Source organism: Peromyscus californicus, unplaced genomic scaffold, assembly GCF_007827085.1.
Source record: "Peromyscus californicus insignis strain IS unplaced genomic scaffold, ASM782708v3 Scaffold_4__1_contigs__length_199733344, whole genome shotgun sequence".
Classification (NCBI taxonomy): domain Eukaryota; kingdom Metazoa; phylum Chordata; class Mammalia; order Rodentia; family Cricetidae; genus Peromyscus; species Peromyscus californicus.
This window is the reverse complement of record NW_026294562.1, coordinates 89,993,630-90,020,966: the sequence shown is the minus strand read 5'-3', so window position 1 is coordinate 90,020,966 and position 27,337 is coordinate 89,993,630. Positions and strand designations below refer to the sequence as shown.

Below are 27,337 nucleotides of genomic sequence, written 5' to 3'. Positions count from 1 at the left end.
CCCATATAATGGACCTTGCAACAAGGGGAAAAGGTTGTGCTCAACTCTGAATACAACATGGACAAGTGGAAACAGGGTAGGGGTCAGTGAATGGAAAATCACCATCCGGAGGCCTGGGGGATTCCTGCTAAACCAATCTAACAGCTTCTAGCTGGAGTTAGGCCATAAGGCCAACATCACCAGGGGCTGACACAGAATGAGAAACCTGATCTATGAGAAGAGTGCTCAGATACACATCAGAGCATGGGGCTCTGGCTAAGCTGACTTAATGATGTCTGCATTTCACAGGCAGTGTGTGTGTGGCCTGGAAGGGGATTGAAGTTTGGCCAAGCTTTGTCACCACACTTGGTGAATCATTAGAATGTTATTTGAAGAAAGAAAGGATTTTCAAAGGTGGTGGACCTGTGAAGCTACAGTCTGTGGTAGGAAGTTGACCCTCCTTCCTGGAGAGACTGCAAACAGTGACCCTTCACACTGAGGTGACCAGTCCTTTGGGTTAGGTGTGTGAAATGAAAGTATCATTGTTTGATTTAGTTTTTAATCAAAGTAACAAAAACTTTATTTTAAAAAGTGTGTGTGTGTGTGTGTGTGTGTGTGTGTATGTGTGTGTGTGTGTGTGTGTTATGTTTAACAAAAGAAGACAAGATTAAACAGCATTGAAAACCACTGCTGTTCTAAAGAGGGAATCAGCAGGTGCCCAAAGGAGAGGCTGTCTGACACATATTGTTATCATTAAGAGAAATTCTGCCTGGGGACAGTGTTAGCCAGGAGGCGAATTCTTTTTGGAATGAGCCGAGGTAATATCTCCTTGTTGGTATAGATCAGGGTTCACTGAGGTGCCAGGACAGCATAAAGACACAGCTTGACAGAAGAAAGACAGGGGCGGGTCCCAGAAGAGTTGACTTAGAGCACAGGAAAGAGAGTGGTGAGGGGAGCAAGATGCCCTGGGATATAGCACTCAGAAACCACAGCAAAGGGACAGAGAACAAACGTAGGAAGCTTCTGTGAGAAAACTGACTCTACCGTGGTAATATTAGTGTCTGGAGGACCCCTCTCCAAAACAGATTTGTATGTGTATCTGCCTGCATCTGCCAGAATTGGCAAGGAAGTGGAATGGACCATTGTATATGCTTGTGTGTGTTTGTGTGTTTGTGAGCGTGAATGTGGTAAGTCTACATACAATGTGTACACATTCATATTGCGAGATCTTTGATTACACGGTCTAAAGATATGTCACTGTGATTGGTTTAATAAAAAGCTAAATGGCCAATAGCTCGACAGGAGGTATAGGTGGGACTTTTGGACAGAGAGAATTCTGGGAAGAAGAAAGGTGGAGTTGCCAGTCAGATGGAGAGGAAACAGGAGGTACAAGATGAAAGAGAGGTAATGTCATGTGATAGAATGTAGATTAATACAAATGGGTTAATTTAAGTTATAAGAGTTAGGTAGGAATAAGCCTGTGCTATCGGCCAAACATTTATAATTAATAAGAAGTCTCTGTGTCATTATTTGGGAGCTGGCTGATAGGACAGAAGAAGATTTGATACACATTCATGTATACACATGCACATTTATGTGGGTGCATGTCTACATGTGTGCACGTATGTTTGCATATATGTGTTATTATGAAAATATGTGTGTGCTGAAGTGTGCTGTGCTGTGGGATGGTCTGTATGTCAAATGTGTTGCTGATTGGTCAATAAATAAATCACTGATTGGCCAGTGGCCAGGCAGTAAGTATAGGCGGGACTAACAGAGAGGAGAATTGAGAGAACAGGAAGCTGGGTGAGGGAGACACTGCCAGCTGCCACCATGACAAGTCGCATGTGAAGATCCTGGTAAGCCACGAGCCATGTGGCAAGGTATAGATTTATGGAAATGGATTAATTTAAGCTGTAAGAACAGTTAGCAAGAAGCCTGCCACAGCCATACAGTTTGTAACCAATATAAGTCTCTGTGCTTACTTGGTTGGGTCTGAGCAGCTGTGGGACTGGCGGGTGACAAATATTTGTCCTGACTGTGGGCAAGGCAGGAAAACTCTAGCTACAGTGCTGAATGTGCTATGTGCATGTGCCATGCATATATATTTGTATACTTACGTGTGTGTGTGTTTCTGTGCACGTGTTCAAGCCTTTCCTGTCTATGGCTCATTCACAAGCCCTGGGGCCTTACAAGCATGCACAAAGGAATATTCTTTGTATGTAAGTGCAGCTCCTGTGTGCCTTCCCATGTACTGTATTTTGTATTTGAAATGTCTATCAAAATCCCATGTGTTGAAAGTTCAGTCTCCAGTGCAGCAGTGTTCAGTTGGGTGGTAATTGGCTTGTGAGGACTCTGGCCTCCTCATTAGATGGTAACAGTAATGGGTTCATAATTTAACAGACTGTTGGAAGATTTGGAAACTTTGGAAAGTGGGACCTCATTGGAGAAGGTCACTAGGACATTCCTTGAAGGGTATATCTCCTCTCTCCCTCCCTACTCCTTCTCTTCTTTTCCACCCTTCCTCTTTCTCCTCTCTCTTTCCCTTTCTTCCTCTCCTGTTTTCTCTTCCTGCTTCCTGGTCACTGTGGGGTGGTCACCTTTGTACCACGACAGCTCCATCATTGTACCTGTCATGCTGCTCAGGCCTAGAAGCAACATAGTCAGATGACCATGGACTGAAGCCTCAGAAACAGTGAGCCAAAAAATCCTTCCTTTAAAAATATTTTTATTTTATATAGGTGTTTTGTTGGCATGTAAATATGTACACCACATGTGTGCAGCACCTGAGGAGACCAGAAGAGGGCAGTGTATTCTCTGGAACTGGAGTTACAGGTGGTTGTGAGCTGCCGTGCAAGTGCTGGGAATTGAACCTGGGTCCTCTGGAAGTGTAGTCAGTGCTCTTAGCTACTGAGTCATCTCTATCCTCCTAATCTTTCCTTTTACAGCTGATTTTTCTCAGGTATTTTTGTTGCAGTGATGGGAAGCTAACATCATGGTCATTGAGATCCAGTTAGGGTGTTGGACTCCATGTATGTTATAATAAGCCCTAAAGGCTGGTAGTGTTGCTCAGTGGTAGAGGCTTGCCTTGCATTCATGAAGCCCTGGGTTTGATCTGCCTTGCAACAGACAACAAACAAGATTGAGCACAAAAACTTTTGGGAAGACTTGAGCCCATTTTTGGCTCCTGGCATCCAGTGTTCTCATTCTCTTTGGAATGTTTAACAGTTTTCTGTGCTCCACATATGTCCCCACCTTACTCCATACTTACATTCTAATCTGGTTTCAAGGAAGAAGCATGTAACTGGCTAATTAGAGTACTGCATCTCATGAATTTTGTGAGTGGCACACTAATCAACATATAGTCTACTAAGAAGCCAATAAGGCTTCTGTTTTGTTTGTTGATGTGAGATAGCTGTTGGGGCCACTACATGTTTTTTGGGGGGTTGGATCTTAAATGTCCCTCAAAAGCTCATATGTAGAAGACTTGTGGTGTTATGAGATATTGTTCTTGCAGGTGGGTGGGCCTAGTTGGAGAAAGTTCCTTTGGGGTATGTCCTTGAAGGGAATATTGGACCCTGAGCCCTTCCCCTCTTTCCTGTTTGCTCCCCAGCCTCTTCAGGAAGAGAACAGCCTGTACCACCACGTGGTTCCTGGCATTAGGTTCTACTTTAGGGCTGACTCACCATGAAATGACACCCTTGAAGCCATGAGTCAAATAAATCCTAACCCCTTTTAAAATACCTCTTCCTCAGGCATTTCAGGCCAATGAAAGAAATCTAACCTGAACACACATGGATACATGAATCCTGGTGAGGAAGTTGGCAGAGGAAACACAATATAGAAAAAAAATATTTTTGAAATCCATCATTTAAACCACTGGATCAAGCCATACTTGAATTTTAGACTTTGTAGATAAGCCAATAAATCCTCAACCCACTTTGCTTTTATCCCCTTAAAGCAGTGGTTCCCAACATTCTTAATGCTGTGACCCTTTAATACAGTTCCTCATGTTGTGGTGACCCCCAACCATAAAATTATTTCATTGCTATTTCATAACTGTAATTTTACTGCTATTATGAATTGTAATGCAAATATCTGTTATGCAGATGTTCAAAGGAGACCACTGTGAAAGAATTGTTCCCACAGGTTGAGGACCACCAACTTAAAGTTTTTTGGCTGTATAACCTATCATTTGCAATAGAAGAAACTCCAATAGACACTTCATCCTGCCCATCCTGAGAGGGTTACATGAAAGAAATCATAACTATCCTCGAACCCAGTGACTCCTCTTCATTGTTCACATCTCACAGAGTGTGATTCTCTTCTGCAGTCAGATGCATTCCTGCTGGGTCATGAGGTCTCTATGAGTCTCTTCTGGGCCAGGTGTTTTCTCTTGATGTCACCTCTTGCAATGCTTTCTGCCTTGGATCAGTCATATCTGGAGGTTCTGTGCGACTCTGTCTTTGAAACAAAAGCCTGGTATTTCTCCCATAAGGCAAAGGTCACAGTTCTCTGTGTCACAAGTGTTTGGTTGTCCTTGGAGTAAGATGGGAAAGATTTTGCCTTTGCAATTGCCTGCTGTTTAGGGAGCAAGCATAGTAAGTCACCTGTTAGGTAAAGGTATAAAGTGAAGGCAGCCATGTCTATAATTGTGTCTTATGTCACAACAGAGTAATCTGCTTCTAAGTCAATGAGCAGTGAATTGAGGTTATTTCCAGACCATCTTTTTATTTTCCTTTGTTAAGTCTAAGGTAAACTCTCTCTTGCAGGAGTCACATTCATAAGAAAGGAGATTACTCCAATCTCAACACTCTTGGATGGGTGCCTGGTTCAGACCACTCTGGAGGATGGGTGTCTCTCTCTCTCTCTTTCTCCTTCCCTTTGGAGAGACACTTCCCTGTCTTTGTGCACATGACTTGGGTGGGACCAAGGGCCAGCTTACCCTGTCCTGTCCAGAGACTTCATCCTTGGATCACAGTTGAGTAGTTCAAAGTCAGGGATCATGCCCATAAGCATCTAAATGAGAGAATCATGTTTTGTTCTTATTTTTAGTCAAACTCATTAGGAAAGGGAAGGTCATTCCCCTCTAGGATTGCTGCCTAGGAGAGTTTTGAAATTGGAGGGTTCAGGTACCATAAGTGGGGGGAGATGTAGAAAAGAAGGAGCTACCACCAAGAGAAGCAAAGAACTGGGGAGGATGGAGGTGGTTGAGAAACACACATACCAAGGAACCATACCAAATCTGTGTCCCTGACTCCAAGACTGAAGCCTCATTTCATCCGGGCATTTTAGTTAGCAAAAGTGTTGTCCTTTCTAGACAGATTTTCTCAAGTGTAGCTGAAATAACCTTTTGAATATGTACTTCCTTGATAGCTTACCATAGCACAACACTGTAGGAAAGCTTGGAGCCTAGAGCCACAATAGGGTTCCCATGACCCTGTGAGGAGATGGGGACATCTGTGACTCTCCTGTTGAAGCAGGGCTGACAGGACCCATTCTGTCAGCAGGGGGTTAATGTCAATGTGTGTGCTGGGGAAGCAGCCCACGCTCAGTCTGTTTTGCTGCCACACTTGTGTGTTTGTGTGTGATTTTAACATAAATTAGCTCAAATGTGCCTGATAAATGGAACAACGCCAGTAAAATGTGGTTCATCTGTGATGCTCCCAGCCGGCCAACATTTTGCACTGGCAAGTGTCAGAAGACGCAGGCAAAGTGCAGGAACCCAGCTAGATACAGCATGGTACGAGAGAGACAAGACTGTCATATCCCTATCATCTTCCCTCCTTTGCCTCAGGGAAGCTTCCGTGTCCATGGTAGGAGTGCTTGTCACTCAGTTCTCACTGATCCTGTGCGGGTTTTTCCTTCTTTGTATAACTCAGAAGACCATAGTTTCTCTTACATTGCCATCCATCAAATTGTCCTTACATCCTGTCTTAAAGGCAGAGCCCTTTATTTTTTTCAGGATGTCTATGTCTATTAGGAACCGGACATTCTCTTGAAACTGCTGGCGTTTTTTCACTGAGGTTATTATCTACTTGGAATTGTCTGCCTCTACCCTATTTTCCCATAAGTCTTAATTATTTTTAGTTTGCAATTTTGCAGAAAGTGTGCAAGTGTGCTTTTTTCCTCCCCCAGGAGTCCATCTATCTCATTATTGCAAGAGCACCTGTCTTTTTTCTTAAAAAAAAAATCAGAATAATAGCCAGCTAGGGATATGCTGACCTCATCTGTTTGGCTCCAGATCACGTAGCTCTCTTTGCTATTACAGGGTACCACCAGAACTCACCCTCCTTTCTTATCTGATTCTTGACTAGTTGTAAACATAAAGACCTTGTAACTGACTTACAGATCCTTTTGGTTTGAGCCTGGATGCCTGCTTGGGTTTCTGAATGTGATGTTCAACCCTAGAGACCTAGCAATGCTCTGTCCCTCAGTCTCCAGAAGGAGCCTCCAGGCAAAGCCATATCTATGAACAATGCTGCATAAGCAGATGCTAACACTGTAAAGCATGCAGGATGCAGGCAGCTGGAAAATTGTGCTACAAAAATAAACACCCTGTTTCTGCAAATTGGGCAGCTCTCATTAGCCCTAGGAAGCTCATTTTCATGGTTAAGTAGTTAAGCAGCTGATTAAAGGCACAAGACCATTTCAGCACCTGCTTATTTGTTCATTTTCTTTTTGTTCTGAACTTTGGCCAGGAGATGGCGCTTGTGAACATGTTTTGGCAGAGTAGCCCTTCTCTCTACTGATAGAGATTCTGCACCTGCAGAGACTTTCTTCTTCAACTGAGAAATGACTTGGATTTTGCAAGGCGGGGAGAAAGGCAATTTGAAAACCAGCTAGAAGTTGAGTGGCTAAGAACAAAATAACACCACGTGTTACTTTTTTCCATTTAGATTTAAAAATCCAGTTAATAGTGACTGGCAACGGGGGCAGGAACAGCTCCAATGTTATGATATCAAACCACAAAGTCATAATATCGTAAGGTGAAGGAAAGAGCATTTGAAGAGAATCTAGCTTTAGTTTGTACTTGTGTTAGAATAGAGACAGTGTGGCACACCCAGATTTAAATCTTGAAAGCCAATACCACTCATTGTACTTTACACCCTCTAGACATGCCTTAACATGCTCTCAAGACTCTTTGAGCCATTGTGCATCATGCCCACATCTGAGTAGTAGAGGAAGAGGTGTGGAAGCCAAAGACTCCCATGCATCTTCAAATACTGATTTTAAAATGCCTCTGCCATTGTTTGAAGGGCTTGTTTTAGCATGTGATAGCCAGATCTTACACAGAGAGGCAGGCCAAGGGAGTGGTATCCTAAACTCTAATCCTATCAGCCATTTATGGAAAGCCTGTCCTGTGCCGAGCTCCGTGGACATCCCCTGAATAGGTTACCTCATTTAATCTTTATGACATAGGAGGTTGTTATTCTGATTACCCTGTTTTACAGGTGAGGGAGCAGAGGTTCATGGAGTTGAAATAATTTGCCCACGGTCAAACAAGAAATAACGATTACAACTAAAACAAGACCCAGCTGGCTCCAGAGCCCACAGTCAATCCCTAGGCTGTCAATTCCTGATCAGCCTGGTTTCTAGATCTGCCTTCTCATTTCCGCTTAAAACCTTCTCAAGGGCTTTCACAGCCCCTGGGATAAAGGGCACATTCCTTAGCCTGACATTTAGGGGATTGTTATGAATCACTTTCAAGAGAGGGCAAATTAGAGAAATGGCAGCCATTTTCAAAGGCTGTATCTAAGACAATGGCCACCAATGGCCATTGCTGAAATTGCCCTAAGCCTGTACCTGCCCACCATAAGTGAATATTCATTCACAAATTATTTATAGATTTTATTTTCAACCCATGAATTGCATATTATTAAATTCGAGGTTATTTATGATTTGAACATATTCCAAACAGTTTCAAACTTTCTTCCCTGTACCTTAATGGAAGATCTTGTTCAATGGAAAAATCTCTTTGCCATAAACTCCAGGGGTATAGCTTTTCTTTCATGCTGCAAGGTCTCTTTATATCATTTGCCCTCCGAGAGGCCTGGGGACAGCATCTTCTCCTTCTCTGACTTAATTGTCTCCTAAAAACTCAAAGAAAGCATCTAACTGTCCAGGAGGAATTACTACTGGGCCTTGATTCTCATCGTGGCGTCAGAGCAGTGTCAGCATTTGTAACAGAGCCCTACAAAGCAGGCTCTGCATGAGTGATCCTTGCCTCTTGTCATTATTCTCTGGTTCTGTGTTGGTGAACTAGAAACGGAATTCACTGGACACTGAGATTCAGCCAAGGTGGGTCTAGTCACCGCTGGACTGGAGGCAGCCTCTGGATCTTTGGATGTTCCTCGTAGTGAAAGGACAAGGGATTTTAAAAATCCAAGACCACTTGAATGCTCATCCCAGCAAAGAGCAAACATAGAGTGAACTCAGATACGTTAGAAAGAGTGCAGATTAGCAACACCTTGAGCTCACTTTTCCCTGTGCTTGTTATGAAGGCCAGAAGTTATTGTTTATAGTTCTTCAAAGGAGAAAACTGGGGATGCTTTTCCAGAAGTGCATTTCTTGAGTTCTTATTTTGTGAAACTTGTTTTAGCAATGTTCTCTTAGCAACCTGAGCCCTGGGGTGAAAGGCTCTGACTGTTTTCAAAACAGGATTGAGATGGAGGCAGGGGTTCCTTGGATGGAATGGGAAGGGCCAAAGCATCAGGGATGAGTCTGCATATATGACCAGGTGCTGCCTTGGAGACTCCTGGGCTGGGAGGAGTGCTAGGCACAGTGGCATCAGTGCTACATCTTTCTTGTTAAACATAGACTAATAACCATTGGATTTGGCAATTCCATTTTGATATGGTTTAAATATGAAATGTCCTCCATTAGGCTCAGTTGTTTGAACACTTGGTCCCTAGCTAGTGGCAGCTACTTTGGATGGCTGTGGACCTTTCAGGAGGTAGAGCCTCTCAGGAAGAAGTGGGGCTGGAGGTTTTTAAGCCTGGCCCTACAGACTTCTCCATCCTGACTGTGTTCCCAGGGTATCCACGCCACACCCCCGCCATGCTCCTGCTGCCATACTTCCTATCATGACGGGCCAGATCCCTTCTTAAACCACAAGCCAAGATAAGCCTTCTTTCCTTAAGTTGAGTTTGCCAGGGACTTTGTTACAGCAACGGGAAAAGTAACTCACACACACTTGACCTATGCCCCAAAAGAGTTGAAAACAAGATCTCCCAACCATGCATGCTCTGTTCAAAGCACTATTCACAATAGCCCCAAAGATGGAAGCAACACAAGGGTCCACTGGTGGATGACTGGGTGACAGGATGCAGTTTGTTTGTGCCGTTCATAGAAAGGAAAGACATTCTGATGCAGGATGTAACGTTTTAAGAGACATCCACGCCCACTCTTCCCAGGGCGCTCAAGTCTGTTGAGGAACACCTGCCACCAAAAAGGTAGTCCCTGAGGCTACATCTTGGAAGTCTGTGTGACCACAGGGAGGGGCCAAGACGAATGCTTCTTACGCTGCTAAGCAAAGCCTCATGCTCCCTCTCCAGCTGCATGGTCTTCCTTCACAAAGCCCCCCTGCCTAGAGGAATCCCCTGTTCATTCCTACAGATAAAGATGGAGGACTGGGAAAACAGAGCCCTCTCGAGTGGGGCAAAAACCAGTTTTGCTTGTAAATATTTCCAGAGACTGGGATGCAGTGACATCCAAGGCTAGCCTGGAGAAGGCCATGCCCAGGGCTGAGGAGACTGAGGCTGCCTTCAGCACATGCAGGTTGAGGTGAGGGGGTGAGTCAGGCTAGGCCTGGAGGCATCCACAAGGTCTTCAGACTGGTATTAATGTTGATCACACTTGCCCTGAGCCAGGCTTGGTGGTATGCGATTTCACATGGGAAATTTCCAGCCATCCTCATAAGAACTCTAAGTGGTTGATACTATCAATCTCCCTGTTTTAGAAGTGAGAAAAATGGCCCAGGGTGGGAAAGGAACTTGCCTAAGGCCACACAGTGAGGAAGTGACAGTCAGGATCTGGGTTCAGATCTGCCTGTTCCCCATGCTGGGCCTGGGCAGTGTACCTGAAGCAGGAGTTTCCAGAGCTCATGATGGAGCCTGGGGATGGAGGAAGCTGATCACTCTCTGATGCTCTAGAGGTGGAGACAACAGTCAGACATTGTGGTGACCCAGGCTTTGTACTGGGGGATGAAGCGGGCTCACGTCTTCCATTGGGGCCATGCAGGGACAAGGAGAGAGAGTCAGTGGACCAGTCACCGTGTGATTAAGGCTCTAACCAGGGGCTAGCAAGGGACCGCAGAGAGCGTCAATGACTTTGCATTCCTGAAACCTCCTTCTCAGAGGAGATGACATTTGAGTTGGGGCTTAGAGCATGAGCAAGGGGTTCTCTAGAAAGACAGGGTTATTAAAAACATTGCTGGCAGAAGAAAGCAAAGCACAGAGTTGTATTTGAAGAATTGCTGTAGTTTGAATTCGGATTGCTTCCCATAGCACACGTGTTAAAGGCTTGGGTCTTAGCTCAGTGCTGTAGGGGGCGGTAGGACCTTTCAGAGGTGGGACCCTGTGGGAGGCACTGGGAGTTGGCCCTTGAAGCAGATTGTGGGCCATTGGTTTCTTTCTTTTGCTTCCCAGCCACCATGAGATAAGCAGATTCCTCTAGCCACAGGCCCCCACTGTGATGTGCAGCCTCACCACAGGCCCCAGGCAATGGACAGAATCCTCTGAAAATGGGAGCCAAAGCCACAGGTTCTTCCTCTCAGATTGGTTCATCTGAGGTGTTTGTGACAGAAGCAGAAAGCTGGAGTGCACGAATTGCTCTCAGCTTCCTGTGGCCGGAATACTGAGTTGGAATAGACATGATCAAGGGCTGAAAGCAGCTAACTCTTATTGAACATTTAACGTGTGCCAGCTATTGGGCAAAGAGAGTGCTGCGGGAGTTATCCAACTATTATTAGTTATGCTGTGCAGAGGTGAGACTGAAGCAGACAGGTTAAGGACTATGTCTGCCATCACTAAACGAGATGACGAAATGGGGGGTAAATCTGGTTCTAGACAACTCCAAAACCAGCGTTAGCCTCTCTCCGAGAGCCTGGAACCAAGTACTGAGTGGTCTGGCCGCTGCTGAGCTGGCCTTTCCATTTCCTTTTTGATATGAGTACAAGCTGGGGCCAACAGCGGAGGGAGCAGAGATGAGCATGGGGATAACAGTCAGAGATCCACGCTGTCCCACCTGCCACAGTGACATACGCACAGCCCACTGTCCGGCTGCTGCGGGGCCAGGCTTCTCAGGAGGCTGTGGGTGTGACAGGGGAGGGTAGCATGGTATGCTTCTGCTTTTATTTCTCATATCAGAGTATCGGCGTCTCAGGATCCAGTGTGAATCCACTGGGACCCATAGGATCTACCAAGCAGACCTGTGCTGCACACGGTCTCTGCTTACCTGCTGCACAGGACCTGTCTCAGAACTGAACTTTTATGGGGAATTCATTTCCAGAACACTCTTGATCTCCTCACCTCAACAGGTTGTCAGCAGACTCACAACTGAGAAATAGGCCTCAATCTAAGTCATCAGATTCCTGTGGTACTCACACTGTGACTTCAAGTTTAAATTTTTAAAAATTGATTATAAAATTATACGTATGCCTCTGTGTGTACATACATGCACATGAGTGCAGGTGTCCACAGAGGTCAGGGGTGTCAGATACTCCCAGAGCTGGAGTTATAGGTGGTTGTAAGGCACCTGATACAGATGCTGCAAGAGCAGTATGTGCACTGAACTGCCAGCCATCTCCCCAGCACTGCCTTCAAGGTCTTTACATGGGACAGGCCCACTGTGCACACCAAAGGCACTTTCTATTAGATGCTCCATTGTATGAACCATCTGAAGGCTGTGCCTTCTCACACAAAGATGATTGTTGGTTCTTGGGTATATGATTGATGTAGAAGACAGAGACACATGCCATTTATAAGCAGCTGCATATTATATTTGTGGTATTACACTTCCACAGGGAGGAGACGATTAGGGAAAGAATGGTGTAAAGGCCATTTAGGAAAGCAGTAATGGAAAAATAGGTTGAGAAACACTTAAGGTCCTGAGAGGAAAAGAGTAGTTACATAAATTACAAAAATATGGTTTCTGTTCTGTCCACACTTCTTAATAGAAGATTTCCATTTAACAGAAATATCAGGGAAAATTAAATGAACACTGAGCCTCTGATTTCTGAACAGATCACAGATGTTAAACACAGCAAGGAAGCCCCTTAAATAGACTGCATTTGGGGCACTTCATCTATCTGGTACTCTGTGGGTTTTGTTTTGTTTTTTAATGAAAATGTAGAACTCCCCCAAATGGTTTTATTAATACTGGCAATATTCATTGAATCTGAGTTGATATTAGACATCTGTGATCAATTAGATTTGGTTATTTGCTAATTATATACATTTAAAACATATCCAAGACACAGATATTATACTCAAGTACAGTAATTCAACTAGTATAATGATTGAAAATATTCTGATATTTTATCAGTGCAGGGTAGCCACAGGAAGGAATGTTGTTTTATTTGCACATTTAAAAAGAACTTTGATATAAGCTCCATTTGATGATGATCTAGCTCATTTGATATTCACAAGAGCCCTGCCATGTAGAAAATGTTATTGTTTTCCTATTTTCATTTTAGATAGAAGGGAGCTGAGGTTCAGCCATCTTAAGTGATTCATTCAATGTCTTTACCCTAAATTGCCAAGCCAGGTTCTAACCCCTGTTTTCATGGTTCCCTCCTATGAAGAAGTAACCCGTAACTGCTCTTATGGAATTCAGGTGATGCGGCTTCCCCAAGCTGAATAGGAGCTGAAACATGGCTTCTCCAAGCTGAATAGAGGCTATGACATGGCTTCTCCAAGTTGAATAGAGGCTACAACATGGCCTCTCCAAACTGAATAGGGGCTATAACATGGCTTTTTCAAGCTGAATAGGGGCTACAACATAGCTTTTTCAAGCTGAATAGGGGCTACTATTTGGCTTCTTCAAGGTGAATAGAGGCTACTGTATGGCTTCTTTGAGGTGAATAGGGGCTATGATATGGCTTCTTCAAGCTGAATAGGGGCTATGGGACCCCCCAGCCTTTAACATCAAAGGATGACAGATCACTCAGTCATCAAATCTGCCTTTAGGGACTTTCTGCAGTAACAGCAAATATCTTCAACAAAATGGGATTTCTCTCTGTCCTTGGTAACTACAGCTTCCTATGATGCATTATGTGGCCATCTAATCTTATAAAGCAGTGGTTCTCAACTTTCCTAATGCTGCGACCCTTTAATATAGTTCCTCATGTTGTGGTGACCCCAACCACAAAATTGTTTTCATTGTTTCATTATAACTGTAGTTTTGCTACTGTTATAAATTGTAATGTAAATATCTGTGTTTTCTGCTGGCCTTAGGTGACCTCTGTGAAACGGTCATTTGACCCTCAAAGGGTCATAATCCATGGGTTGAGAACTGCTACCATACATCATTTAGAATTTTAGGAGTCTCTAAGGCTCAAAATAAGTCAGTTGTCCAGAGCTTTTCTACCCCAGTCATAAGTGCCAAGTATTGGTGAAAACACTGGTCTGAGTCAAGGTTTAGCACTGAGCTTACCTCCTGCAGACAGTCATCTCCTGAACTTGGTCAACAATCGTGACTCTCCCCATGCCGACCACATGTTAAATCAGTGGCCCGTCACTTCGGTCCTGCTTCATAAACGCTCAACCTCCCACATGTGCTTACTTTGTGTGGTTCAAATTCCACTTTCCACCCTCCCTCCCTCCCCTTTCCCTCCCCTCTCCCTCCCCTGGAACAAAATCACCTTCAGTATTGATTCAATTGGAGAAAGAAACTTAGGTTCAACCTTAAAGTTATTTTCAAAACTTAAATTAAAAGACACATCTCAGGGTTAGAAATCCTTCAACTTTAAAAATTACATTTATTTATTTTGTGTATGTATGTGAGCACATGTGTGCCAGAGTGTGAGTGTGGATGTCAGAGGACAATTTCCAAGAATCAGTTCTCATCATCTACCAGGTGGGTCTTGGAGGTTGAATTTAGGTGATCAGACCTGGAATCAAGCACCTTTACTCACTGGCCCATCTTGTTGGTCCTTACCCTTAAAATTCTGATGCTGATTATAGAATGAAGCTATCACAGTCTGTAATGAAATTGTCTTATCTTTTGTGAAGCATGAACGCAACACTGAAGATTATTAAAAAGTGACCCGAATGGTGAGGTGTCGAGAGGGAGAAGCAGAGGTGAGAAAATAAAGAAAACAGAAGGCGGATCAGGAGGTTTGCATGGGCTGACGACTCACGCTAGGAAGTTTATTAAGTATAACATCTAGATACTATTTGCAGGGGGGAAATGGCATGGAGTCAGCAGAAAACTGTCCCACAATGGGACTAAGTCAGCAGGCAGCTGATCAAGCAACGTTGCACAAAGGGAACAGACAATCCCTCAAGTATATCACGGACCAAATACACTGGGGTCTTGGGACTGATAAGCACAGCCCCTAAGGAGGAAAGAGTTGGGTTCCCAGGATCCCGTATCCCAGCTTCCTTAAGGCCCTGGCCCCAGGCCATTACTGGCTTTATTAAACATGCTTCTGGTTTTAGACAAGGAACTATGTTCCTCCTCCATATTTCAGGGTCTCAGGGAAAGCTTTGGAATGGCCATAGCTAAAAACAAAAAAATGTTCTTCATTTCAGGACTAAGATCTACTTTGCCTTAAACCCCAGGTAGTGAAGGTTTGTGAGTGAGTTCTGTGTTCTACTTGACTTGCCACAACCATCTCCCATTGACAACCATCTCCCATTGACAACCATCTCCCATTGACAACCATCTCCCATTGACAACCATCTCTCACTGACAACCATCTCCCATTGACAACTGTCTCTCACTGACAACCATCTCCTATTGACAACTGTCTCTTATTGACAACTATCTTCCCTTGACAACCAACTCTCATTAACAACTGTCTGTCATTGACAACCATCTCATTGATAACTGTCTCTCACTGACAACTGTCCCTCATCAACAACCAGCTCTGATAACCAACCATCTCTCACTGACAACCATCTCTCAGCATCTTGATACAAGGTCCTCATAGGTCTTCTTTTCCTTAGTCTCCTCTACATTAGTTTTTGAGACAAATGGACCTTTCCTCCTTTACATTTTATGTCTTGATTTTATTCTGCTTAATATCACACTGTAAAAGACTTCCCCATTTTTACAGTTATTACAGTGTTTCTTATCAGGTAGATATGGCTGTACTTTTGGTTGTTACAGATTTATGATGTCATTTTTTTCGCACTTGTATACAACATTGAACAAGTACCTTTACAGATACAGTTCTTTTTTTAGAATTCTTTCTACCTTTGGAGTCATTATCAGCAATGCAGAGGCCAGGTCAAAGGGGTCCCTCGCTGTCCTCTCCTTGTCCTTGCTTACACTGGTGTCTACATAGGTTGTCTCTCCTGATCGTGCCTCAGCTCTGCCCACATGAGTAAGTCTAACTCTACTTCTTCCCCCAGAGCCTTGTTTTGATTCTTTGTTCCAAATGCTTAGGATTGCGGTTCTGTTCCAATAAATGCTGTCAGAGCCCAAAATAGTGTGGATATTTTTCTTAGGGAAATTGCTGTCAAAACCATTGGCATGTTCTTTTGAATATCCTTATTGGTGAGAAAACTTGATATTTAGAAGGTGGATTTTAATTTCTGGAAGGAATTGGTGTTTTTGACATACTTTTCTGTATCTGAGAGGGTCCTCTTAGAAGTCAGAACCAGGTAGAGTTTAAATGTGAAGTAGACTCTCACTGAGCAGAGGACTGAGGTCACAAACAGAAAGCAGAAGCATTGTAACCAGAGTAGCTGCCTAAGAAGTTGCCCGCTCTGTGGATGGGAGTGACATAAGGGAGATGCTGTGATGGCTACAGTCTATTAGTTTGGAGTCCCGCCTCACTGGGGCCCAGCTCTCTGGCCGGGGGTACACTTAAATGCCTGGGTGCTGGGGTCTGGAGCCTGGACACTGGCTCTGTGGAGCTGGGAGTCTGGAGTCAGGGCCAGTGCCTGCAGCTGGTGCTGCTTGTGAGAGGGCACAGGGAACGTGGCTCTGAGGGTGGAGGGACTGAGAACCAGAGGCACCTGTCCTGGTGGATTCAGTTGCTGCCACCAGGTTGAGGTGCTGTTGCTGAGCAACGCTGAAAGGAACAGCATGTTAACAGAGGGATTTCTTTCTGGTCCTCCAACCTTCCAGCAACCCTGGCATCCCTGATGCTTGGAACCGAAGGAGGAGCTGGCTGTGGATGGAAAGTGTTGTTTACAGAGGGTAGCCTCGGCCTCAGCAGCAGAACCTGGCAGAGAAGAAACCGAAGCTGACAGGCATTTGCCACTCAGTTAAGTATTTCTAAAGTGCTTAACCTGTGACTGGGAGCACTGGCCTTATTTGGACAAGGAAGTAGAGACAGGATGTAATAGTAGGGACGTTTAGAATGAGGACACACATCTCGCTATGTTCATTCCTTGTTCCCTGCATCTTGCTGAAGCTGAGCTTCCTTCTGGATGAGAAAGGAAAGAAGTTCCTTGTTCCTGAGATGGTCTGTAGTAAGGGGGTATGAGATGGCAGGAAGAACTAGAGAGACGGCGTGAGGTCAAGCCATAGGCAAAAATCTCTACTTGTGACTCCCTCAAGTACACCCAACTCACAAAAATGTTTGGCAGAGGCGAATGTCTTGTGGGAACTGTTAGTGAAAGTAAGTCCAACTTAGCATCAGGGAGAGGAGAGGAGGGGAGAGGAAGAAGGGTAGGGTAGAGTAGGGTAGGGGAGAGGAGAGGACAGGGAAGGGAGGGCAGAGGAGAGGGGGAGGGGAGGGGGAGGGAAGAGGAGGGGAGGGGAGGGGAGGGGGAGGGGAGGGGAGGGGAGGGGAGGGGAGGGGAGGGGAGGGGAGGGGAGGGAGAGAGGAGAGGAGAGGAGAGGAGAGGAGAGGAGAGGAGAGGAGAGGAGAGGAGAGGAGAGGAGAGGTAGGACAGAGCAGCACTGGTCCAGTAGCGAGGGCAAACCTGTGGCTGTGAAAATCTCAAGACCTTCTATGGCCCGTGTAATCGACCTATATCTTAAGGCTTTGTAGGAGGATGAAGGTTGCTAACCGAGATTTAAACTGTGCCTACTTTACACACAAGGAGAAGCTGAGGCTCAGGAAGGTTAGGTGGCCTGGCCAAGGTCACGCAGTTGTAAACATGGATTTGAACTCAGTTCTGTCTGTTTTCCCCAAACCTTCCTCTCCAAGATGGAAGGGTCAAAGGAGGCCACAAGAACACCATCACCACTGATTTGCGCAGAATCATATCCCAGAGTTGGGCTAAGGGCTTGTTCAGTCCTCAGAATGCCATGAAGTGGACATCACTCTAATTTTACCGATGAAAGATGGGCTGAGAAAGGCTACATACTGTGCCCTGCTCACAGTGACCAGGGAGTGACACTGAATCCCTACCTATGCCCATGGGACTGTGCCCCAAATGTGTGTTCTTACTCAGTGAGCCTTCAACTTCAGTTTGCCTGGGAATCCCCAGAGATCTTGTTAAATGCAGATTCCTATTTAGTAGACCTTAAGGGTGGGGATGCCGATGAGTTCAGCAGGGCTCTGAACAAGGGCCTTATTGCTCCCCTATCCTGTTAAGCCCAGCATCTTTTTCAGGTGACTTACCACCACCTATACCCCAGGAAGCATCTCGATCAGGCCCAGTGGTCATGGGACACTTGGAAATGTGCCTTTCTCTCTCTTTCCTCCTTTGAACATTTCCAGAGTAAGGTAAGTAACCAAACAGATCCATCATCTGGCAGGTCATTAGAAGAAAAAAAAAAAAAAGCGGTGATTTTTTTGCCCTCATGTGACTACATTCAATTAATGAAGCTGTCGTTAAAGCCTGGGAAATGTGTCAAGAAAATTAGTTTCGTGTGTTGGATTGTTTCGGTTCTAGAATAATTTCCATCCTTTTTAATGAGCAGTATTTGAATACCACCACCCTTCCCCTCCATCAGGGGCTTACAGCACAGGATACACAAGAAACCTGACATCTTGGGGGTCAATGGGATGTGCACAGGAAGCCATTAATATCCGCTCAGTCTTGTCTCCTCATTACCATGGGGCCATTGTTTGAGAGTGTTTTCAGAGCCATACATTTCTTTAGGGGAAAGAGAGGCAAGCCCAGCTTGGGAAAGCTACTGCTGACTTCCGAAAAGGACAGAGAGAATGTTAACCAGGCATCCACCACCAACGGTATCTGCCCCAAACAGAAAAGCCTGAAGGAAGAGTTATTTTCATTCCCTAACAAGAGATATTTATTTTCTAAACTTCTGGCTAAAAGGAATAGTTTACTCCCAGAAGCAAATGAGGTGGGTTAATATTTTAAACTAATAACTGACATGTTTTCCCTGTGGGGTTTCTGTCTTTGGAGCTGTATTTCCTTCCCGCAGCCTGCCTCACGCTGACCTCGGCATTCTCGGGGCTCACTGTGAGGTTGTTATAGCAGCAAGGCAAAGAAAATCAAAATAAGTCACTGTGGAGGGTTGTGGGGGCTCTGAAGCTGTGTCTGGGCTTTGACAATAACTCTGTACAAATTCTTGCCAAGTAATTCATGTCCCCACCAAGGCAAGCTAACACTCTCTGGGCTGGGTGGTTAAGGAAGGCACCCAGGGAGGAAACAAAGTTAATTGGTGATGGAGGTGTTTGAAAAGGGTCTTGATTTTGCATCTTGCATCTTGCTTTGTGGGGTGATTCCATGGATGGAGGGCATTTGAGATGTAGGGGATTTGGGATGTAGAGATAACCAATAGACATTGAGTGACAGATGGTCCTGCTTGTTGGTCAGTGTGTGCTCTTGAGACTGTACCTGCTGGAGACTTTTTTCCCTGTACCTCCAGGTATCATGTTGTACCATGCCAAAAATTCAGTCATTAAAATATTATTTATTTTTCTTTTATGTGCATTGGTGTTTTGCCTGCATGTATGTCTGTGTGAGGGTGTCCAGTCCCCTGGAACTGGAGTTATAGGCAGCTGTGAGCTTCCATGTGAGTGCTGGGAATTGAACCCAGGTCCTTTAGAAGAGTAGCCAAATGCTCTGAACCACTGAGCCATCTCTTCAGCCCAGAATTTGGCCATTTATTAATGAAGAATAACATGCCATCATGTAACAGGCACTTAAAAGATGCTTTGGGGCTGAAGAGATGGCTCAGCGGTTTAAGAACTCATACTGCTCTTGCTGAGGACCCCAGTTCTGTTCCCAGCACCTATATCAGGTGGCTCATGACAGCTTTAACTCTAGCTCCAGGAGGTTTGATACACTCTTATCTCCACAGGCACCTATACACACATGCACATAAATTCTCCATAATTAAAATTAAAAGGTAAATCTTAAGGAAGCTGCTTTGACTTAAAACTATTACTCATTAACACTTATACTTGAAACCATTGATTCTTTCTTGGGCTCAGAAGACTACTACAAACAGGATGGAAGCCTGGAATCTCTGGCTTTGTTTATGTCTCCTTTATGGTAAGTCATTGTCCTACACATGCAGTGACCTTGGATTTCAAGAGGCATGAAACCTCTCAGGTCAGGCCACCCCCAGATGAGAGCAATTACCCATGAGGGTGAGGCTGCACCCTGGAGCAGATGTGACCTTCTCCTGAGAACCTCCCTGTCTCTTCAAGGATAAGGAGCTTTGGACCACCTTGCAGGACCCGAGTTGAGACAGCAGTCAGTAAGAACACACAAAGATCAGGATTTTGTGATATGTCTTACCCCCAATTATTTAAACCTATACTTCATATCAGCCTGCTAAATAGACTGGGATCACTGGACCCCTCTATCTATCCCTCTTTCCAAAATGGCCACATTGAATGCACCTCCCTTCACAGCTTTTCTCTTTAATTGGTGCACTGGCAGTATGCAGTGAACCTAGCTTGTTGGAACAAACAGGGTCCAGTCATTCGCCATGAATACTCCAATTATCACGGTACAGGCATGCAATAGTTTGGTCACATGTTCGTGCCTGATGGATGTTTGCATTATTTCTATTCTGACCCCTTATTTGGCCACTAGGACAAGAGGTGATGAGGTGATGTTCCAGAAGCCCAGGCAGCAACAGGCCTCCATACAGTCAGCCTTCTAGATTCTCGGGTTCCATACCCTTAGAGTCAACCAAATGCAGACGAAGAGTATTTAGCAAGAGCAACTGACCTGCTAAATACGCACAACTGTTTTCCTTGTCATTGCGCCCTGAACAATTCAGGATAATGACTGTATACATAGAAGTATGTTTGCTGTGGGATGTTCTGTATGGCAAATGTGTTGCTAATTAGTCAATAAATAAAACACTGATTGGTCATTGGCTAGCCAGGAAGTGTAGGCGGGACAAGGAGGAGAATAAAGCTGGGAAGTAGAAGGCTGAGTCAGAGAGACGCTGCCAGCCACCACGATGAGAAACAGAATGTGAAGATACCGGTAAGCCACGAGCCATGTGGCAAGGTATCGATTAATGGAAATGGATTAATTTAAGCTGTAAGAACAGTTAGCAAGAAGCCTGCCATGGCCATACAGTTTGTAACCAATATAAGTCTCTGTGTTTACTTGGTCGGGTCTGAGCGGCTGTGGGACTGGCAGGTGAGAGAGATTTGTCCTGACTGTGGGCCAGGCAGGAAAACTCTAGCAACATATGTTGTCTTGGATGTCACAAGGAATCTTGAGCAGATTTAGAGTATATATAAAGTACAGTGGCGGGGAGGGTGTGGGCTCCATGGAGAAACCATACCATTTCCAGCAAGTGACTTTTGCAGCTGTGGATTTTGGCCTCCGTGGAGTATCCCTGTGGCTACTGAAGGATGACTGACTCTTTTTCTTACTAGTTTCAGGAGGTTTTGCCATCTCCATGAAAAAACCATGCCAGCCTGGCTTGTTGGAAGAGGTGGAAAGACAGGAGTCACTATCCATGGTCAGAAGCACAGCATTGTTTTAACAAACTGAGATTTGGGATGTCTTATGCAACATTTAACTCATATAGTCTTTCTTCTGCACAAGGGATTACGTGGGTGCCTGAGCCTGGCTAGTGGGGCTACACCCATTCCAGTGGCTTCTCTGCTCCGTTAGGCAGTAGGCCTCTCCCCACTCTAGCTGTTGCTCATTATTATAAATTTTTTTGGAACATTGACAACTTAGAGTAATTAGTGTGTCAGTTTGGTTGGGGCACTCGTGGAGTTACCCTACATTACCCACTAGTCATATGGTCAGTGAGTATTCATCTTTTTGCAAATTATTAAGATATGTTAATTGAGCCAGGCAGTGGTGGTGCAAATGCCTTTAATCCCAGCACTGAGAGGCACAGACAATGGATCTCTGAATTTCAGGCCATCCTGGTCTATAGAGTGAGTTCCAGGACAGCCAGGGTTACACAGAGAAACCCTGTCTCACAAAAACAAAACAAAAGGCTTTGTTAATTGAGTATGTTAATGGGGTGCTATGGTCCTCTAAACAATGGGCACTGATGAAATCCAGTTTCCCCTTATCCTGCCAAGCTCTGGTAACCACTTCTAGATCAACTTTGTTTAGCTTCCACATATGAGAGAGAACATTCTAGATGTTTGTCCTTCTGTGTCTGGTTGATTTGACCTAACACAATGCGCTCCCATCTCAAACATTTTGCTGAAAACGACAAGATTTAGTTTTTTCTTTATAGATGAAAGTATTTCGTTTTATGAATGTGAATGTAAATATTGCATTTCCTTTATCCATTCATCTCAACACAAAGTAGAGATACTTGGAAAGTAGGAAGAATTGCCACTGTCAGGTTGGCCTGTGGGCATGGCTGTGGGGCATTTTCGTGGTTAATGATTACTGTGGGAGGCCCCAGACCACTGTAGGTGGTTCTACCCTTGGGCAGGTGGTTCTGGGTCAGGTAAGGTAGTTTAGGAAGCCATGGACAGCAATCAAGCAAGCAGTGTTCCTCCGCTGTCTCTGCTTGAGTTCCTGCCTCCAGGTTCCTGCTTGAGTTTCTGTCGCGATGTCCCTCAGTGATGGACTCTGATGTGAAAGTCTAAATAAGCCCCTTCTTTCTCAGGTTGTGTTGGTCAGTGTGTTATCACAGCAACAGAGAGGCAAACGGGAACTGAGAACAGGTACATAGGCTGAGTCCGCTTTAGCTACTGCGGATAGTGCAGCAAATAAACAGAGGCATGCAGGACGCTTTTCAGTGTGCTGCTGTCATTCCAGAGGGGGCACAGATGGGTCGCACAGAAGACCTGGTTTTAGTGTCTTGAGGACCCTCATACTGGTATCCACGGTGGCTCTGCTATTTTACTTTCCTACAATGTTTTCCCCTCCCTCCCTTCCTCCCTCCCTTCTTCCCTCCCTTGCTCCCTCCTTCTCTTCTTCCTCTTTCTCCTTTTCCTTCTTCTCACTATGTACCCAAAGCTAGCATTGAATTCATTGTATAGTCTAGGATGGCTCCAATCTTACTATCCTTTTGGCTCAGACACTTAGTGCTGGGATTATAGACATGGGCCACCAAACCTGACTCTTCTTTCAGCACAACTAACCACGTTGTGCTGGCTAGTTTTATGCCAACCTGACATAAGCTAGAGTTATCTGAAAAGGAACCTCAGTTGAGAAAATGCCTCCATAAGATCTGGCTGTAGGACATTTTTTAAATTAGTGATTAATTGGGGAGGGCCCATCCCATTGTGGGTGGAGCTGCCCCTGGGCTGGTGGTCCTGGGTTCTATAAGAAAGCAGGCTGAGCACAAGCCATGGGGAGCAAGCCAGTAAACAGTACTCCTCCACAGCCTCTGCATCAGCTCCTGCCTCCAGATTCCTGCCTTATTTGAGTTTTTGTCCTGACTTCCTTCAGTGATGGACTCTGATGTAGAAGTGTAAGCTAAATAAACCTTCTCCTCTCTGCTGGGGGATGTCTTTCTATACGCTGTGAATATATGTTGTTCCCATCAGTTAATAAAATGCTGATTGGCCAGTAGCCAGGCAGGAAGTATAGGAGGTGGGGCGAGCAGACAAGGAGAATGCTGGGAAGAGGAAGGGCAGAGGGAGGAGTCACCAGTCAGACACAGAGGAAGCAAGATGACAAGGCAGAACTGAGAAAAGGTACCAAGCCATGTGGCTAAACATAGATAAGAATTATGGGTTAATTTAAGTGTAAGAGCTAGTCAGTAATAAGCCTGAGCTAATGGCCGAGCAGTTATAATTAATATAAGCTTCTGAGTGATTATTTTATAAGCAGCTGAGGGGCCACAGGGCCAGGCATGACTGGAGGAACACAGACTGCGGGACCTGGCAGGACTGGAGAGAACTTACAGCTACACTTCTCCAACTTGCTTTTCATCATAGCGTTTATTACAGCAATAGAAACCCTAACTAGGACACACATCTATTTGGTCATTTACCCACTTTCAAATCAGAGAATTCTATTTTATTGTTGCTGTTATGATTTTTGAGTTCCTTATATATTCTAGGTATTAAGCCTCTGTCACGTGAATAGCTGGCAAATATTTCTTTCCATTCTGTAAATATTCTCTTCTCTCTATTGTTTCCTTTACTGAAAAGAAACTTTAGTTTAAGACAATCCCATCTGTCTAATTTTGCTACCCACCTAAGTTACTGGAATCCTGTCCAGACACTACTGTTTGTGCTAAATAGCTTTCTTTTAGTAGCTGCAGAGTTTAGGTCTTTGATTCATTTTGAATTGATTTTTGTAGAGGATGAGAAATGGGGGACAAGTTTTAACCTTCTGTATGTGGATGTCCAGTTTCCCTAGCACCATTTACTGAAAAGTCTGTCATTTCCTCAAGAGTGGGCAGCTTATGTTTTGGTATCTATGTGAGAAGTGGGCAGCTTATGTTTTTGGTACAATTACGTGGCTGTAGATAAATGGGAGTTTCTGGGATCTCCATTTTGTCCCAATGGCCTGTGTGTCTTTTTAAAATGCCAACACTATGCTGTTTGGGCAACTATAAGCCTTTATTTTTATGCTTGCTCCAGACCCCACAGATGTTAAGAGCGAGCTAGCCTATTTTTCCCAGATTTGGCAGAGGTAAAAAAAAATAACACTAAGCTAATAAATACAGTATGATGCATATGTGTGTATATATATTCATATATATTTATGCATATATGCTACAGCTAGAAACAACTAGTGCTTTGAACCAGCTAGTAAACTATTAACCACAGCAGGTGCTATGTTACTATCTTGGTGATTATATCTTCATGATAACCTGGAAGCCTGGGTTTAAAATTTGAACTCTGGTATACCTCAGAGTCTTATAACACAAGTTTCACTCCCTGTTAGCAGCTTTCCTCAGCATGTATCCCATGGCTCTGGCATCTCCAGTATCTTGAGGTCTCCAAGGAAATCCAGGCTTCACCTTCACAGCGTCATACAATGGCCTCTCTGGGCCTCCATGTAGGACACCCCTGCCATACACCTGGCTTCAGCATCTTTCCTTAGTCACAGAGGGAGATTCCACAACCCCTTTCTTCTATCCTTGACTCCAAAGCCAGAACCATATAGCAAAAGCTGCCAAGTTCTGCTGCTTACTGGGGCTAGAACATGGCCCCTTCATTCAATTACATCTTCACCAGCTTTCTGTTTTAGATGATTTCCTTCATTGCCTGAGCTTGGCTGTCCTGGAACTTGCTCTGTAGACCAGGCTGGGCTTAAACTCAGAGACAAACTTGCCTTTGTCTCCTGAGTGCTGGGATTAAAGGGGTGTACCACCATACCTAGCCCTAAGCTGTTCTTTAATTCCTTTCACAAGTTGAAAGCTTAGCTGGGTGGAGTCTTGCCCTGAGATCACTACTCCCTTTATTCCATTTCTTCATCTGATTATCTCCTTGAAGACAGTATTAGCTCCATTCCACTTCCTGGTGCTCCTTTTCTTCTCCATCTGTACATTTTGTATTTTTACTTGCTCAGCTTACTCCTTTTCATTATAAATATTCATAGGAGTGAACACTAATAACCACACAACAGAGTTAATACTAGGTTTTCAGATTTCCTTTGCTAACGGAATTAATCCAAAACTCTTCACTTTAACCTCAGACAGACTCTTAGGACAAGGACAAAAAGCAGCCACATTCTTTGCCAAAATATCACAAGAACAGTCTCTAGGCCACATACTAAAATTCTTCTCTGAAACCCCTTGAGCCAGTCTCCCACAGTTCAAATCACCTTCAGCACCACTGTCTTCCATGCTCCTACTAGTGTGGTCCATTAAGCACCACTTAAAGCATACTATTGCTTTCCTAACCCAAAGTCCCATGGTCCAAATTCCTTCAAACAAAAACATAGGCCTATCACGCCAATACTCCAATCTCTGGTACCATCTGTCTTAGTTTGGGTTTCTATTGCTCTGAAGAGATACTATAACCATAGTAATTCTTATAAAGAAAACATTCAATTGGGGCTAGCTTACAGTTTCAGAGGTTTAGTCCATCATCATCATGGCAAGAAGCATGGTAGCATGCAGGAAGACATGGTGCTAGAGAAGGAGCTGAGAGTCCTACATCTTGATCCACAGGCAGCAGAAGGAGGCTGTGTACCACACTGGGTGTAGCTTAAGCATATGAGACCTCAAAGCCCACCCCCAGTTACATACTTCCTCCAGCAAGGCCACACCTCCTAGTAGTGCCATTCCCTATGGGCCATGCATTCAAACACATGAATCTATGGGGGCCATGCCTATTCAAACCACCACCAGGAGGATTGAGGGAAATGCCGAATGAGCCTGTCCTTGACCCCATAGACATTTCAATCCACAGAGAAGAGAAGAATCCATGGAGGACAGACAATTGATAGATTTAACAGTTCTGTAATGACTCATTTAAGGAGAATATGTTCCTTGATGGCTCAGTTAGCCAGATGTGGCTGCAAAATAATCACTGTGTATTGTTCTTTGTATTCCTGATTTTACAGTGATGTGTCTGTGAACAAACTTCCCAGTTCCTTTTGTGGCCATTGATGTGCTTAGATAGTTGTGGTGGTTTGAATGGAAATGGCTCCCATAGTCTCAGATGTTTGAATACTTGGTCCCCAGTTGCTGGAACTGCTTAAGAAGGATTAGAAGCTGTGGCTTTGTTGGAGGAGGTGTGTCACTAGCGGTGGACTTTGAGGTTTCAAAAGATTCACGCCATTCCCAATGTGCCTCTCTGCCTCCTGCTTGTGGATGAAGATGTGAGCTCTCAGCTGCTACTCCAGTTGCCTACCTCTGTGCCCTTGTTCTGCCATCACGAACTCTCTGGAGCCTTAAGCTCTTTCTTTTATAAGTTGCCTTGGAATCAAATTTTATGGGTGGCAGAAGTCAGCAGACACAAATGATCCTTACATACCTTAGGAGAGGACACTGTAAGCAGAACTAGGGAGACACCTCAGCCAGGGAGGGGTGTGTATCAGGGATGTGCACCCTACTTCTGGTCTATTCCTTTGCTCTCTCCCCCTCCTGCTAGGTCTGGCTCGGGCTTCCACTTTGCAACAAAGTTACAGATCCATCTCAATAACAAAGACAGGACATTACACTCTGTGTGTGGGAGACCAGATCAAAACAAACAGGGCTTGGGGTGCAGAAAAGAGAAAGAGGAAATGGAGAATCTCTTTCTGTAACCCTGGATGGTTTCTAGGATCTGTAAAGATCCTAAATAATATTGGGATCTAGGGTGCCATTAACTGGACACATTTTGGATTGATTATCTAAGGTATATTGAGGCCAGATTTGATTGAAAAGTGAATAAATTTGGAGCATGTGAGAAAGTCAAAATCACAGAGTGATAGAATTTTTCAATATATCTGAAAACTAAAATTTAATGAATGGGTCTGATTAGTAATGAGAGAATTGATAGCATTAGAAGATAGTTTGAAAGAAAGCATTCAGATGGGAACAGAGAAACCAAAGCTGGTAAATAATAAGAGCAAAAGAGACAATGAAGGAAAAATTAATTCAGATGACTCTAATATTGTTATCACTGGTCTATGTATTAATCAATGTTTTCTGGAGAGAGAGAGAGAGAGAGAGAGAGAGAGAGAGAGAGAGAATTTTGAAGAAATAATAGCTGAGAAATTTCAAAGTTAATCCAGTGTTTTGACATTCCTAACAAAGTTACTGGAGGATAAATAAGTGCTCTATGTTAATACATCATACTGAAGTTTCCGAGAACAAAGGGTAATGAATTAGTTTTCAAAGCAGTCACAGAAGAAAGTCACAAGACTAAGACTAGCAACTGACACATCAACAGGAAGAATGGGAACAGAAAATAGTGGGA

General features: G+C 44.3%; 1 long non-coding RNA gene across 1 annotated transcript in view; it reads left to right on the top strand.

The window, feature by feature from the left end:
• The first annotated feature begins 17,044 nt into the window (after nucleotides 1–17,044).
• The window catches only part of LOC128093889 (uncharacterized), a 30,747-nt gene continuing 20,454 nt past the window's right edge, over nucleotides 17,045–27,337 (top strand). Inside the window, exon 1 of the long non-coding RNA XR_008212790.1 lies at nucleotides 17,045–17,833. This is a non-coding gene — a long non-coding RNA (uncharacterized LOC128093889). The remainder of the gene's footprint in view (nucleotides 17,834–27,337) is intronic.